Genomic DNA, 14,183 nt, shown 5'->3' with positions numbered 1-14,183 from the left:
TTTAATAATGTGTAAATTTAACTTAATTAATAGTTTTATATGTTGAATTTTAGTAATTAAATGTCCATATTTACTAATTTTATATACCTAGTATTCACTTTATAATTAATTAAGTAAATTGTTAAATTAATGTAGTGAAAATATGTTTGAATAGTTAAATATTAATATTTTAATATATTAAACGATTATAAATATTCAATATGAAAAGCAGCTGGAATTATCAGTGAAAAATTATCAGTTAATTAGGAAAATCAATATAAAAATGTATTCAATTACTAGCTAATATTAATATATTAAATATGTTAAAATAATTAATTATAATATATACAGAATAAACAGCATTTAGCTTGTAATTAAATAATAATTAATTTTTGTTAATAGTGTCATTTAGTTCTATATATTTTAATTATACTAATTTTAAATTGTCAATTTTTTTTCTATGATCGTTTTACCCAATCGACAATTTATACAAAATCCATGGAAGTAAAAGTACAGGAAATCATCTGTTATAATAAGCGACGTACCTTATTTGAAATACGTGACTAGAAATTTGACAAATTTTATTTGAAGAAATTAGATTTTCCGAATGTTTTAATTTATAATATGTTATTGAGAATTGTATGTTAATAATGTTAAAATAAAAATATATCTTATATTAAAATGGTTACACACTGAAAAATATTGTAATAATAAAACATAGTGGAAATTATGGTCAGTAATTGGTAAAAAGTAAACACCAAAGAGTTTACCAAATTCTATTCACAATAATCTTAAGGACAAAAAAAATAGTTTAATGTTTCCGGATACAGTAAATTTCATCGCTTAGTAGTAGTTTTTGAAGAATGATACTATGATAACAGTGATAATAATATTCTTTTATCAAAGAATTCAACATTGTTGTCAATTTATATTACATGATTTGTTATTAAGATCAAACTTGAACCGCAATTAAATTATAAACCAAGTTCATCCTCAAAATGTATGAAAATTGTTAAGTTTAGTATAGCTTTAAAAATTAAGTTCGGAGTCGTTCAGTTTAATACATTTTATATTAAGTTTTGCAGTATATGCAATAAGCATTTTCTTGTAACATAAATAAAGGAAAATAATTAGATTATGTATTTGAGGTAAACTGGATTTCTTTTGCAAAACGCAAGCTTGAAAATCAGTATCATTTCCTGGAGGAATCGCCATTTTTTTCTTATAGTGTTTATATTTCGTAACAAATAATTTGACAGGGATTTTGCTCTAATATTTGTAAAATTTATAGCTGAGGTACATTGACGTACAATGAATATGTTCCGACAAAAAATGCATATGGTTGCTATATAAATTGAAAACGAGAAACCTGTCGAATAACGTCTTTCCGCTTATGAACTTGTTGCTTAAACAATAAGAAAAGATTTTTAAAATTTTTTAATCAAGTATCGTTGAAAAATGTAAATATGATAAGCTTATTTTGTTTCTAATTTAAAAAATAAAAATAGCGACAACTAATTCAACGTAACAATGTAAACATTTTAATCTAATAAGATATAATCAAATTTGATATAGTTCAGGTGCAACAACCTGATTCTCGGAATGAATCAGTTTCCGAAGTAAATTTTGTTAATTCCCAAAATACTCAACAGCTGATCTAATCTATTTATACAATTGAATTGCGCAGAATATTTGTAGCACTACATGTTGCATATTTATAAGGATCCTGATACATAATTGATTACTAAATATACATAGAAATTTTGTGATACGTTTTTATTAATTTTCGTCGTATTTTCGTAATTTATTTTTTATAGTGGTTTACATAAATTATTTATTTTAATTTTTGTAACAGATAAAATCTAATTTATTTTTTACAATGTCTTCCTTCCAATTAGAACTCGTTATAGTTGGATGTATAGTATATTCAAAGTCTTTTTAGTAATGCGTCGAGGATATTTGTGACGTCGAAACATTATAATGTTGCCGCATCAACTCTGAGTTTTAGTTCAGTTTGGCTTTGAGATACAAGAAAAATCTAATCTAAATAAAATAATTGAACAAAAATGTTATCAAATATAATTTATTTTAACGTTATAGTACATCTAGTACATATATTATCGAAGGACTTAAAACTACAATTAAGAACACAGGTATAATAGTTCGCAGGTTAGATTTGTTTTGTTTACATTTAACTCTTTTCCATAACATCCATGAGGTGGAGTTTCTAGGCGCGTTTTTTTATGTAGTGTTATCACCCTGGAGGCCTAAACACCTAATTAACAATTATATATCTGAGAAACGTATTTTACTTCCATTCGAGAGCATATTTATTTTTTAGGTTTAGTTCTTGTTTCCTTCGATGATTTACTCGGCACTGAATTTTGTCTAATGCATTTACCATATCTACAAAACAGTTAGTATTCATTCTCTCCTCATACGTTCTAACATAATGCTTATGTTTAATTTTAAACAATTACAATCATATCTGTACACAGATATCTTTCACGCCCTACAATACCATTTTCTATAGTTAAATTCAATTAATTATGTGCATACCTTTAGTTGTTTCCACTCTCATCACTTTGTCTCAGGAATATCCAGCATTGCACAGCATTATCGCATATTCTGAAAGTTGCTTCAGTCACTTTCACTTTACGACTCACTGTCCAATTCAATCACTAAACTGTTAATTTCTAATCTGTCTTAAACATGTTCATGATTCCACCATTTATCAATTACTTCCTTTGTATGTCTTATCGAGTTCATCCAAACCCAATTGAATGTATTTTGTAACTTTTACCTTTTTCCATCAATTTTTATTGTCTTTACACTTTTTTTGTTACTGTCTTGCTAAGAGTGCCACAATGAACCATTTTGAAATATTCAAATTTCTAATAATATAAGATATTATGCCTTTAATTGAATTATATTTAAGGTAATGTCTGGAAATTCCATTAAACCTCTCCCAGGGCTATCTTTACACCATTTGAACCCTATGCCATGTAAGAGTGTATGAAAGGATGTCTTACATCCCTCAAAAAGCTACATGTCCCTAATTCTTTTATATATACTTTCCAGAGAGACAATTTTCTCTAAAATAATTTTATTAAATTATGTTTATATCGATAAAATAGTTTGTGTACTTACTGTTCTTATATTTCGTATATTTGGTCTCGAATAAAGACAATATCAAGATGGTCAAGATTCGTCACCCACTTTGTATGTAGACGGGTTTTCTTGGGTGAATCTAACGTATTATTCTTCATTTTGTAAGCGATGTTATTCACATTACCCACAGTAATATTTAGCTCGACAGCAACCCGCTAAAAAACATTTTCAATAAAATTGTATATGGACTTATATTGTTTAATATCATCAATAATTGCCTCTCTAACGGAATTTACCGGCAAAAGGGAGCCTCCGTTATCTCGTTCCTTTTCGAAGTAACCTATTAAAGCCGCAATCAATTTGTGACCCTGAATATCTATTGTTTTCGGCATTTTCAAACAAAGTAATATGATATATTACACGGCGACTTAAAATTTATCAAAATAAAGGGCTAAAATAATGTTTGCCGGTTTATTACCTGTAATACTATAACTAATATTTTGAATAATTTAGCGTACATCTGACAACCGGACGGCAACCAGCTGTCAGATGTCTGCAAAATTATTGAAAGCAATAGTGATAAGAGGTTTTAACTTCTACTTATGAATTATTGCGGCTGTATAATTAACTGTAGTTTTTAGATATAGTATAATGTTAAAATAAATTATATTTGGTAACATTTTTGTTCAATTATTTTATTTAGATTAGAATTTTTTGTATATCAAAGCCAAACTGAATTAAAACTTAGAGTTGATGCGGCAACATTGTAATGTTTCGACGTCACAAATATCCACGACGCACTACTAAAAAACTTTGAATAGACTATATAGTCTACGTCCTTACATATTTGCGTTATCTTATTTTCGGCTGGTGTCAACGACACCGACCAATTTGTCTTTTGATACTTTTTCATTGGATTTGTTTACATGATGATAAAGTGCTTTGACTCCTTCTTATCACAGGATCGCAAGTATATCTTTTATTTCCCTTAATCATAATTTATATATACGTTTTATGGGCTTTTTCTTTTTTTTCTAGGAGAATGGATGGATATGGATTTATAAATATGATTAAATAAATGCATTAATAGATGTCTAATTATACGACTACTTCTCGTCTTTTATCGTCTATATATCGACAAAACTATAAAGGCGAACTACTCTCTACCCACTGTTTTTCTCGTCAACGTCAAAAACGTCAATTAATTTTGAAAAACTGTTCCATAATATTCTAATCTATATGCTATTTTCAGAAAATATTTTATTTCTACAGAAAATAAACGTTTTCAGTGAAGAAATAATTTTATTTTTTGAGTATTAAATATGCTTCAAAATGCTCGCCGTTATTATTTGGCGTCACTTCTATGTAAATAACACTAGGATATCGAAATCATTTATTTTGTGTATTCATCATCAAGTCGTCATCAAGTGTACATTATAATAATACACCAAGAAAAACTAAGAATTTATTAGTTAACTAAAACCGTTTCTTTTTGGTGTGCCTTTTTGATTCTCAAATATTTAAAATATTTTTTAACAAAATATTACTTTGTTATATAATTTAGAAGATATAAATATATTACTAAACTACTAACTAGCTTATTGGCTTTAGAACATGTTACTTACCTTACATTATCTTACCGAATATTGTTTACCTTCAGACTAAGAAAAATATCGAGCTTTCCAAAAGGATCAAGAATATCGAAAATTTGTTAAACCAACGGAGTTAAAATATTTTAAATTCGTAGCTAACTTAACAAATACTATAATAATGAGTATTTTATATCTCATATACCTCTTTTGCATAATAAACTCAACAATATCCTTCAATACTAAAATTAACCTATCAAGAAGGGCCTTAAAAATTAAGTGTTGATATTTATAAATTCTAAAATAAAAAGTTACAGTATTCTTATATGATATTAATTAGTCCATTGACATTTTCAAATTCTACTGCAACTCTTCCTTCGTGTGGCCGATTTTCATACTGTAGATGACATTGCGTTTGTTACTCGCTATTTATTGTTATTTTTGCAACACTAAGTCGTTAAATTTAATTAATTAGCATTGGTAGACATTTATTTTAATAATTTTGTTCGGTTTTAGTAGCTCGTACTCTACACCTTGCTGATCGCACCATATGCACAGCAAAACTTTGTGGCAATGAATATTTCGGTTCCATGTGAAGATAGTTCTCTAGGTCCAACCCATTATTTTTAGTTCTTAGGATTGTCGGTAGACACACTTTTCACCTGTCTTCTTTTTTGGCCTCTTTAGGTTCCATTTTCCTTCTTTTTAAATCTTTACAATCGCATGTTAACATTCGAAAACAGTTGACTCAAACTACTAAGCTATCTGAAATTTTGTTGAGTTTTTGTCGTACAAATGTTCCACCATTGTCTACGAACTTTTTTAATCCTCTAAATCGTTCTTTGCCATCGACCTCAAGACCAAAATGGACAATTGGGATATGACCGAGCGGTTTTACCATACGTTTCTAAAAGTCTTTGATGGGCTTTTGATAAATTTATTTAAATTAATTAGCACATATAACGATGACTCGAAATTGCAATTTTTAGGTTTCCATAGAGCTATAAATACTTAATATTAATAAATGGAAAATTATTTTGTAGAGAAATGTCAAAACCGAATTTAACAGTTGGGTTGGGTTGTTTACATCGATATTTCGCATTTTCACCGATAGATATGGTTAATCAAAATACATGTAAACACCTAATTTTTTTTTTGGCCTGGAACCGGGTAGCGGAATGCTGTTACGGATACCTGGTCGGGAAGACCCGCAGGAATAAGCGAGTTGGACTGGTTATGTGGAGATTGCCTCTGGGCTACCCTATCAGCTGATCCAATGATTCTGATACTTCTTACTGTTAGTAAGGATAACCGTAACCGGTAACACCGTTAAGAGGCACAAGGGCCAGGCAAGGACGTGGCGTCGTTATCACACCATGCAGCTTGCGGTACATGAGTTAATCGCTCGCCGGAGCAGGTCGAGACAATTTGGAGTTAGAGCACGAGGGGGTAGTGTCGGCTGTGATAGAATAAGGCTACGAAGAGCCGAATGAGTTATTGGCCTAAAATATCGGCCAGCTTGGTAATACATATATTATCCGAGAGACGAAGAGTGGAGAAATATCTCGAGTAAACCTCGAATATAAAATAGTGAACTTCACCTAATTATTCCGTCGCCTTTGGTAACCTGTAGTGGTATACTTGGTACTATACTCATTCCACTCGTCCCCGACTCATTGAAGGTTTCAAGGCTTTCGGTATTCCCAAATTTCAATGATATACAGGATCTATTTATTTTTCATTGATTTATTTCGTAGGTTGTTGATATATTAGACATTTTAACCACATCTTTAGATGATAACAATGTAATATATTAATCAAAATTAACATGATTTGATAATTTCGTTATCATACACAATTAATAATAATTTTACTTGTTTTGTTAAGACAATAACATCGAATATGTTGTGTGTAGTGTAGTTATCTCCAATTAAAATTAAAAATCAATTCAACTTGATGCAATTTAGTTTAGAACCGAATCCATTCATTTCCTTCGCCGATAACATTAATCTATATAGATAATAATAAATGTAAATGTTTTTAAATTGATGTTAAATTTATCAAAATGTCATTGATCATAATTTACGACTGTAATTTTTTACTGATAAACATTGCTATAGTTTCGTTAATTTTGCTTTTAACTGAGCCATACAGTCAAAAGGTTATGAATTAAATGGTTGAGAATGAATTTTTGCATATTAGACAAATTAATGTAATGGAACAGAAATTTGGATATAGTATCGTGATAAAAGTAAAATAAGTAGTAGTAAAAGTAGTAAAATTTGAAACAAAAATATGTGCGTATATATAATATTTGTTAAAATTGTAACGGCCTATGTCTAGCGTTGTCTTAATGTAAGACAAAACTACACGACGGACCAAACTTTCTTCTACAAAATGCACTTCTCTTCTTCGAACTAATGATTTGGCCAGATTTGAACAGAACTTCTCTTCTTATCATTCGCTATCTAGTCATTAACACCGTTGTTTTACAGCAGCGAGTCAGAAATGAAATCAGTGTCAACTTAATTTGTCACTGTTAAACAAGTTCATCAACCATTTCAACGATTAAATAACAGGGCAAGATTTACCTTTAATATCGAATTTTTTAAAACGAAAACAGATGAGTTAACTTAATCATTCACCACCATAAATACCACATAATTTTCGACGAATAAATACATTCATTCATTGAATATATATCACTAAAGATATGCCACTTTAAACTCTTGTATTGAGAAAAACCGACATTACTTTTTTCCCAAATTTTTATATAGTAGTTAATCAAGTTATTCAAGTTTTTAGAATCAATTCAAATTCTAAAATTGCAAAATTCAGCATAATGTATGTTAATTTTTAGCTGTTCTTTCTTACTAAGTTAAGATTCCTTAATAGTTAGTAAATAAATCGTTTACTTTTGTTAACTTATATTGACAAAATATTGATATTTTTCTTGTATATTTTTTGTATACATTACTCTGTGTCACATATATTTTTTTTTAATAAATAAAGGAAGCCATTCTTCTAGCTCAGCAAGCGACAAATTTAGATTTGTTTCTTATCCACATTTGTTTTTCATCATGATTTTCCATCTTAATTTCATCATCCAGAATAAGCTGTCTTCATTATGATAGCTTGACACCTTGAGTTGATTATTAATCGGTTAATTATGTTGAATCCATGACATATTTCTATCTTGATGCCATTATTTATTTATTATGAGCTATACGGATGGTTCTTCACCTTTTTGCTAATAAGTGTTATTGTGAAGAACCATAAATATATCAGAACAATCACAATTCAATTTCAGAGAAATCATTACTTTTCAGAATACAGAATTTCAGAAAACAGACAACCACAATTTATATTAATTTCTTAAAATATGCAATGTCATCTAACCATATTGTCATGGAAATAAGTTTCTATTAACCCTCAAACTATATAAATGTCCACTTCCGTCACCACTAGCGTTTTTTTTTTACTAATTGGTTCTTATCATTATTAAATATTAAATAATATTCAGCAAAAATCAAAATGAATGGGGCCGCCTTGGTGGCGCAGTGGTAAAGGCGATAGGATGGTTCTCCTTCTGTTTCAATATCCGCGGGTTCAGTCACGCCAGTAACCAGGCTGAGTAAGACCGGATGTCTTCTGGGATGATTTCTAAAGTTGATCACTCGCCAGTCGGTAGGCTTGATGCTGAGAACCGTGGTTCGGAGCCCACGTTAAACTGTAGGTCCAGTAGAGATAAACCCATAGTTGGTAAAAGGAAACTTTAAGATGTAGCGACCTTGAGGCATGATGTCGAATTTTACATAATGAAATAACGGTCTACAAAATACCCAGAAATATAATCCCAGATGTTGATCACGGGCGGAGTGCCAGTAGCGTCTACTAGAACCCGATAGCGAATAGCTGGCAACCCCGAGACGTTCGGTTTGGTTTAGACGTGCCACCATCGACTGCCCAAGCCTCGTCTCCAGGTAACACCGCTGCCATCCGTTTTATCTATTTGGTATTTTCTATATTTTTTATCTTTCCAATAAATAACGGTCACATAATGTAAACACCACTGTTTCATTTCGTTTTACCTCCATCCACCGAGCCATATAACTTACTCTAAAAAAATATATTTAAAAAATTCCATTCATTGAAAGTACTCGAAGAAGAAGAAAATCAATAAAAAAAATCGCAAATGTTAAATCAACAAATTCCTAATTATATTTAAGGAAATGTTTTTTAACTCAAGTTTTATAATTATATTGATTCAATATTGATATTTTGAAATTAATTAATATTAATAATAATGACCGTGTATGGACAATAATATCAATGTTTAATATATCTTTGTCAATATAATACTAAGGCAATAAATTCATTAAATATATTATATTACTTTATTTAATACAGGTAAGTAATTGAGATACATTTTGTTGGACCGTTTTGAAAAATGTATTTATCTTGATATGTTAATAAGTATTTTCATACATTTTTATCTGTAAAGTTGGCAATAATATAACTTTAATTCCTGCACCTTGATAGAAAATAATGCATACGTGACGTTTTACACGTCATATATCTATTACAACGTCAGTTTTTACTCCGTTATTATAAAATATGTAATTCTGAGGAAAATTGCGTTTCCTACAATCCATGCCAACGTAAAGAAATTCCAAGAATGCGAATCGTCTTAATTTAGGTTGTACCGGCCTTTTGTTTTATACAAATAATCCTGGTTCTCGAGCATCCGCTAGAAATTTCTTAAGTACAATTTTTGCTGATTCACTGCAGACTTGAAGATAATTGTTTAAACTCAACAAACCTTTGGAATCTAAAGGCAGAACAGACACAATTGTTGTATCAAGTTATATAAGTTTTTTTAATTTTAAATGCCATTTTTGTAGAATGATTTGGGGGAGGCAGATCTGGAGGATTCGGCGGGTGTTTGACTTAACTAATGATGTTTTCCTTGTATTCATCCGTTATCCATTATTTTTAACCGACTTCAAAAAAGGAGGTGGTTGTATATTCGACTGTGTATTTTTTTATGAATGTTCACCGATTTCTCTCTCAGTTGTGGATCGATTTTCAAAATTTTTTCCAAAGAGTGCAATTTCAATATGGTTCCATTGGAACCAAGTCAGGATCTCATGGTGTAATCGGGGGAAATCTAAGGAAACTCTCTAATTTCAAAGACAAGTAGAATGTTTCCACATATTTTTATGTCCGAAATCATATATTTGTGTATAATGTTATTGCTGAGCTGATGTGGCGGAAGACACAACTCCGCAACGGTTAAAAGTTAGTGGATATTATTTCTTTTAATATTATGGGGACGTACAAACAACTAATTAATTGTTTACTTTTAAGTTATTTAGGTGAGCTGATGATGAAAGCAGGGACAGGAGCCGTTATATTCTTCAGTTTTTACTAATTCTTTGCTTAGCAAAGTCGTTCGGTGCTAAACCCATTCAGTTTGCTTTTTAAGCACAAACCATATCATATCGGGAGCCGTAGAAATATTGCGGGCAACTGCCTCTATGGTGTAGTGGTTAGAGTGTTCAGCTCACAAGCGGAGGTTGCAGGTTCGATTCCCGGCAGCAGCAACGACTTTTAGTTGTAGTTCTAGTTTGGTTAGAAGAATTGTCAAATCACCTAGGCTAGGTAGCGGGCCCCGGGGTCTGAAAAGTTCATTATTTTCAATCATTGTTTCTTTATTCCTATTTTTCGTTATACGGGCTGCACCCTTACTTGGCCTACCCATTGTAATGCATAATAAAACATCTGCGTAATTTATTGAGTAAATATCTAGCACTAAAAAGAGAAAAATAAAATATTTTTAAGGAACAATTGAACCGACTTCAAAAATAAATGAGGAACTCATTAAAATGTAAAAAATAATCAAACAAAAAACGTTTTAAAGTAAAATGTGTACATAATAATCGTTGTATTAACTAAATAGAAATAAACAAAAAAATGTATTTAACCTATCTACTATACGTATTTTATATTCTACTATATACAGACTATTTAGCTTAATACCTGTTTATCTTTTTATAATATTATTTTATCTACTAGCAACTGATCAGTTTGAAGGCGGTGCCGAGCCCAAGGAACAAAACTAACAATATAATTTTATGCCATATACACACAATTAAATTATGAACAAATATAATTTGTTGCCCGTACCCAGTCAGTTTAATTTTTTTTTAAATATTTTATAAATATATTACATAATTGTTTTTCACTTTATAAGCACATTTATCGAGACAATTCGAAGCAATGTATATTAACTAGTATATTTTTCATCATTTTTTACATTTTCCTATCTTTATGGTAACATAGCGATACTGTATCGAAAGAACCGTGTTGGTTTGTCAGCGACTCAATAATCAATCGACTATCGCCAGCCATGACATGCTCCAACGATCTGAACAAGTGTTAATCAGAAGGTATTATATCAGGTGAGTACACCAGGTGCGGTAAAACTTCTCATTCAAGCTGTAACAGTGTATTCTTCATGATTCTTACAACTTGTGGCCGAGCGTTATTTTGCATCTATTACTCTCTATTGCTGGTATTTTTGGGATTTAATAAGTCGTTCAATTCACGTCGGAGGCGTACAACTTTATGTCTTGCTGTGTATATGGTCCCAGTGTCGATGTGGCTGACTCTCCTGGCACCCATGGCTTGATAGTTTGAACTAGGTTTTTGTGCAGCACATTGTCTTTAAACCTTTTGGTTCTCAAGGTCGGTCTTCGACGTTGACATTAAGATCAACACTTATTAAAGCCAAAAGCGACAATTGGTATAACAGGTCAATTGAAAAGTCCCCGGTCAACCATAGTAAAACACATTTTTTGGCAAAATTAGTTTTTTTTATTCAACATAATTCCCTTCAAGGGTGATACACTGATTGTAGCGACCCTCCAACTTTTCAATGCCATTTTTGTACTACGATTTGTCCTTTGCTTCATAATAGGACTCAGTTTCGGCAATCACCTCTGCGTTCGACGAAAATTTCTTCCCAGCGAGCATTCTTTTGAGATCTAAGTAGAGGAAATAGTCGCTGGGGCGAGATCTGGAAAATACGGTGGATGAGGAAGCAATTCCAAGCCCAATTCATGGATTTTTGCCATCGTTTTCACTGACTTGTGACACGGTGCATTGTCTTGGTGAAGCAGCACTTTGTTTTTCTTCAAATGCGGACTTTTCAATTGACCTGTTATAACGGAGCAGGATCACCACACATTTCTAAGAGTGTCTGATGGGCTCCAGCAGCAGATTTCTTCAATTTTGATCGTTTCATAATTAGCGCCTGTATATACTGATATTCAATAATACTAAATGCAAAAGTGCTATTTTTATATCGAGAATAGCTAACGATTTTAACAGTAAGGTTAGGTTCTTAACAGTTTTTTACATAGATACTTCGCGTTTTCACGCATATCTCTTCTATCCAATATATAAAAATTGTTTCATTAAAACGACATGAAAATTTGACACATATGGTTTAAATGATAGTCTATGTGTCAGACAGGATATTGAGTGATATGTTATTTGTATATTTTATCAAACATTATTGTTATTTACTTCAGTATAAATATTATTTTAAACGTTTCGGTTTGAACATATATTGTTCGTGTTTTTTAGATAATTTTTATTTAATTAGTCACTCCTACAAATTCAACAGAACTTATTGATTGACGTTCTTCGTAGGTGTTTGTTTATATAAAATGCATACGACGCTATAGTTGTTATCGATCTCGTTCAAGGAATTCCGAAAGACCACTACCAAAAGGGTTCGTTAAAATTTCAGTCGGTAAACCGTAAAAGAACCGTTCTAAAATAAAATTATTTGCCAATTGCAGCCCCCTAAGAGCATTTTTCCTAATAAAAGTCCACTACATACCCAGTTTATAAATGTTTTAAATGCTAGTCGGTCTGTCCGTCTTGACTGTTAAATTCAGCCATCGGTTTTCACAACATTTATCCGATTCGACTTATTCTAGGTCGGTGTTCGTTAAATCATGTTATAAATCGATCTTTATCGCTTCCATTTCCAGATTGAGTCTATCTTTGGTCACGTTGTGTCATTAGTTTTTTCACATTTACCAAATAAGCACAGTCGACGATTTTATGGCGAGAATCTACACAGCATCTTTCCTGATGCCAATTAGGTCGTCGTAATAGATATATATCATGTTAAAATAAGTTCATAATTATTTTCATTCTTGACCTAACATATAATTACATTAATTTTATAACACAAAACAATACAATATCTACTAAATTGTCAGCATTAGTTGCCCCATAGATTTATTTTATTCTTTGCGTCCGAAATAGAATACGTTTGCTTTTTACGTACTAATAAAGAAAATTGCTGCATTTATAGTTAGATTGTTCTATGGATTGTTATTTTTAAACACGTTACAGTATGGCTTCATTGAATAAGTAATATAGAGAGATGTGGGACTTCAGTGCCACCTATTAGCATAAACCGAAAGTAGTTTCTCCTCATCCTAATATCACATATTTCACAGTTAATCAAAATGTTATCTTATACGTTCCTTTCAATATCAGAACTTAGAATAACTCAAATATGTTCAAATTCTACAATTTCACTAAGCTAACCAATTGACTCTTCTTCGTTAACCATCATAAATGAAATACTCTATCAACAGTGATAAACTTTAAAAAACCATATCGAAAGTAGAGACAATAAAATGGAGAACTAGAGCTCATTAACTTGTATCGTTTGTCGTTTTTACGTAATAATAAAGAAAATAGTCTAACAATATTAACTCGTGCAATTAACATATCAGTTTTCCCAGTCCTAGTTCAATGTTAACGAGGGTTGCTGGTCCAATAACGAAATTAAACAAATAATGATTACAGAAATTAAATTTATTGTTTTTCAACTTATTCCCCGTGAAAATCCATACACTTTTTCATGCTTTAGAAACAATTTTCACAGCACGTTTTTCCTTTCGATAGAGATATTTCCCAAACATGCACCCACTTCTTCATATGCCGAAAATCTGTCGAAAGTCGGGACTGCACTGTGGATCTGTAATTTTGCTCAATAAATATGAACCCGTGTGTTAATGTCGTAAAGGAGAATGATTCTCCTCTTCTGTTCTTCAACTTTGATTTTATGGAAAAATTTCTGGCAAACAAGTCGTCGTATACTATTCATTTAACACCACTGGTATATAAATAATGCACCTTGAATAATATTTCAATTCAATATATTCTTGTACAAATCAATACGAGCAATTTTGAGTATCTATCAGATTATGCAAAATTCAACATTTTGGTTATGGCTAAATTAATCATGCATTATCTTATTGACACTTGTCACAGTAATCCTCAAGGACGCCTCAATCTCACGATATATTACATGATGATCTTGCTTTATAAGATCGTTATTACACCATCGATGATTTCTGACAACAAATTTTGGACGACTTTAGAATTCGTTATGTCAGCACAATGCTGCAA

General features: G+C 31.0%; 1 protein-coding gene and 1 long non-coding RNA gene across 4 annotated transcripts in view; one reads left to right on the top strand and one right to left on the bottom strand.

The window, feature by feature from the left end:
• Positions 1 to 14,183, top strand: part of Ypel (Yippee-like) — a 229,224-nt gene that overhangs the window by 132,436 nt on the left and 82,605 nt on the right. The window lies entirely within an intron of this gene.
• LOC143199430 (uncharacterized) lies at positions 4,164 to 10,515 on the bottom strand. Its single transcript, XR_013006422.1, has 2 exons — positions 5,691 to 10,515; positions 4,164 to 5,648 (listed from the first exon to the last, which is right to left on the bottom strand). It is a non-coding gene; the product is annotated as an uncharacterized LOC143199430 (long non-coding RNA).

The sequence above is a fragment of the Rhynchophorus ferrugineus genome, unplaced genomic scaffold (assembly GCF_030347505.1).
Source record: "Rhynchophorus ferrugineus isolate W39M unplaced genomic scaffold, kcgeb_rfMv2 rfM1, whole genome shotgun sequence".
Taxonomy (NCBI): Eukaryota; Metazoa; Arthropoda; class Insecta; order Coleoptera; family Curculionidae; genus Rhynchophorus; species Rhynchophorus ferrugineus.
This window is presented reverse-complemented; position numbering and strand designations above follow the sequence as displayed.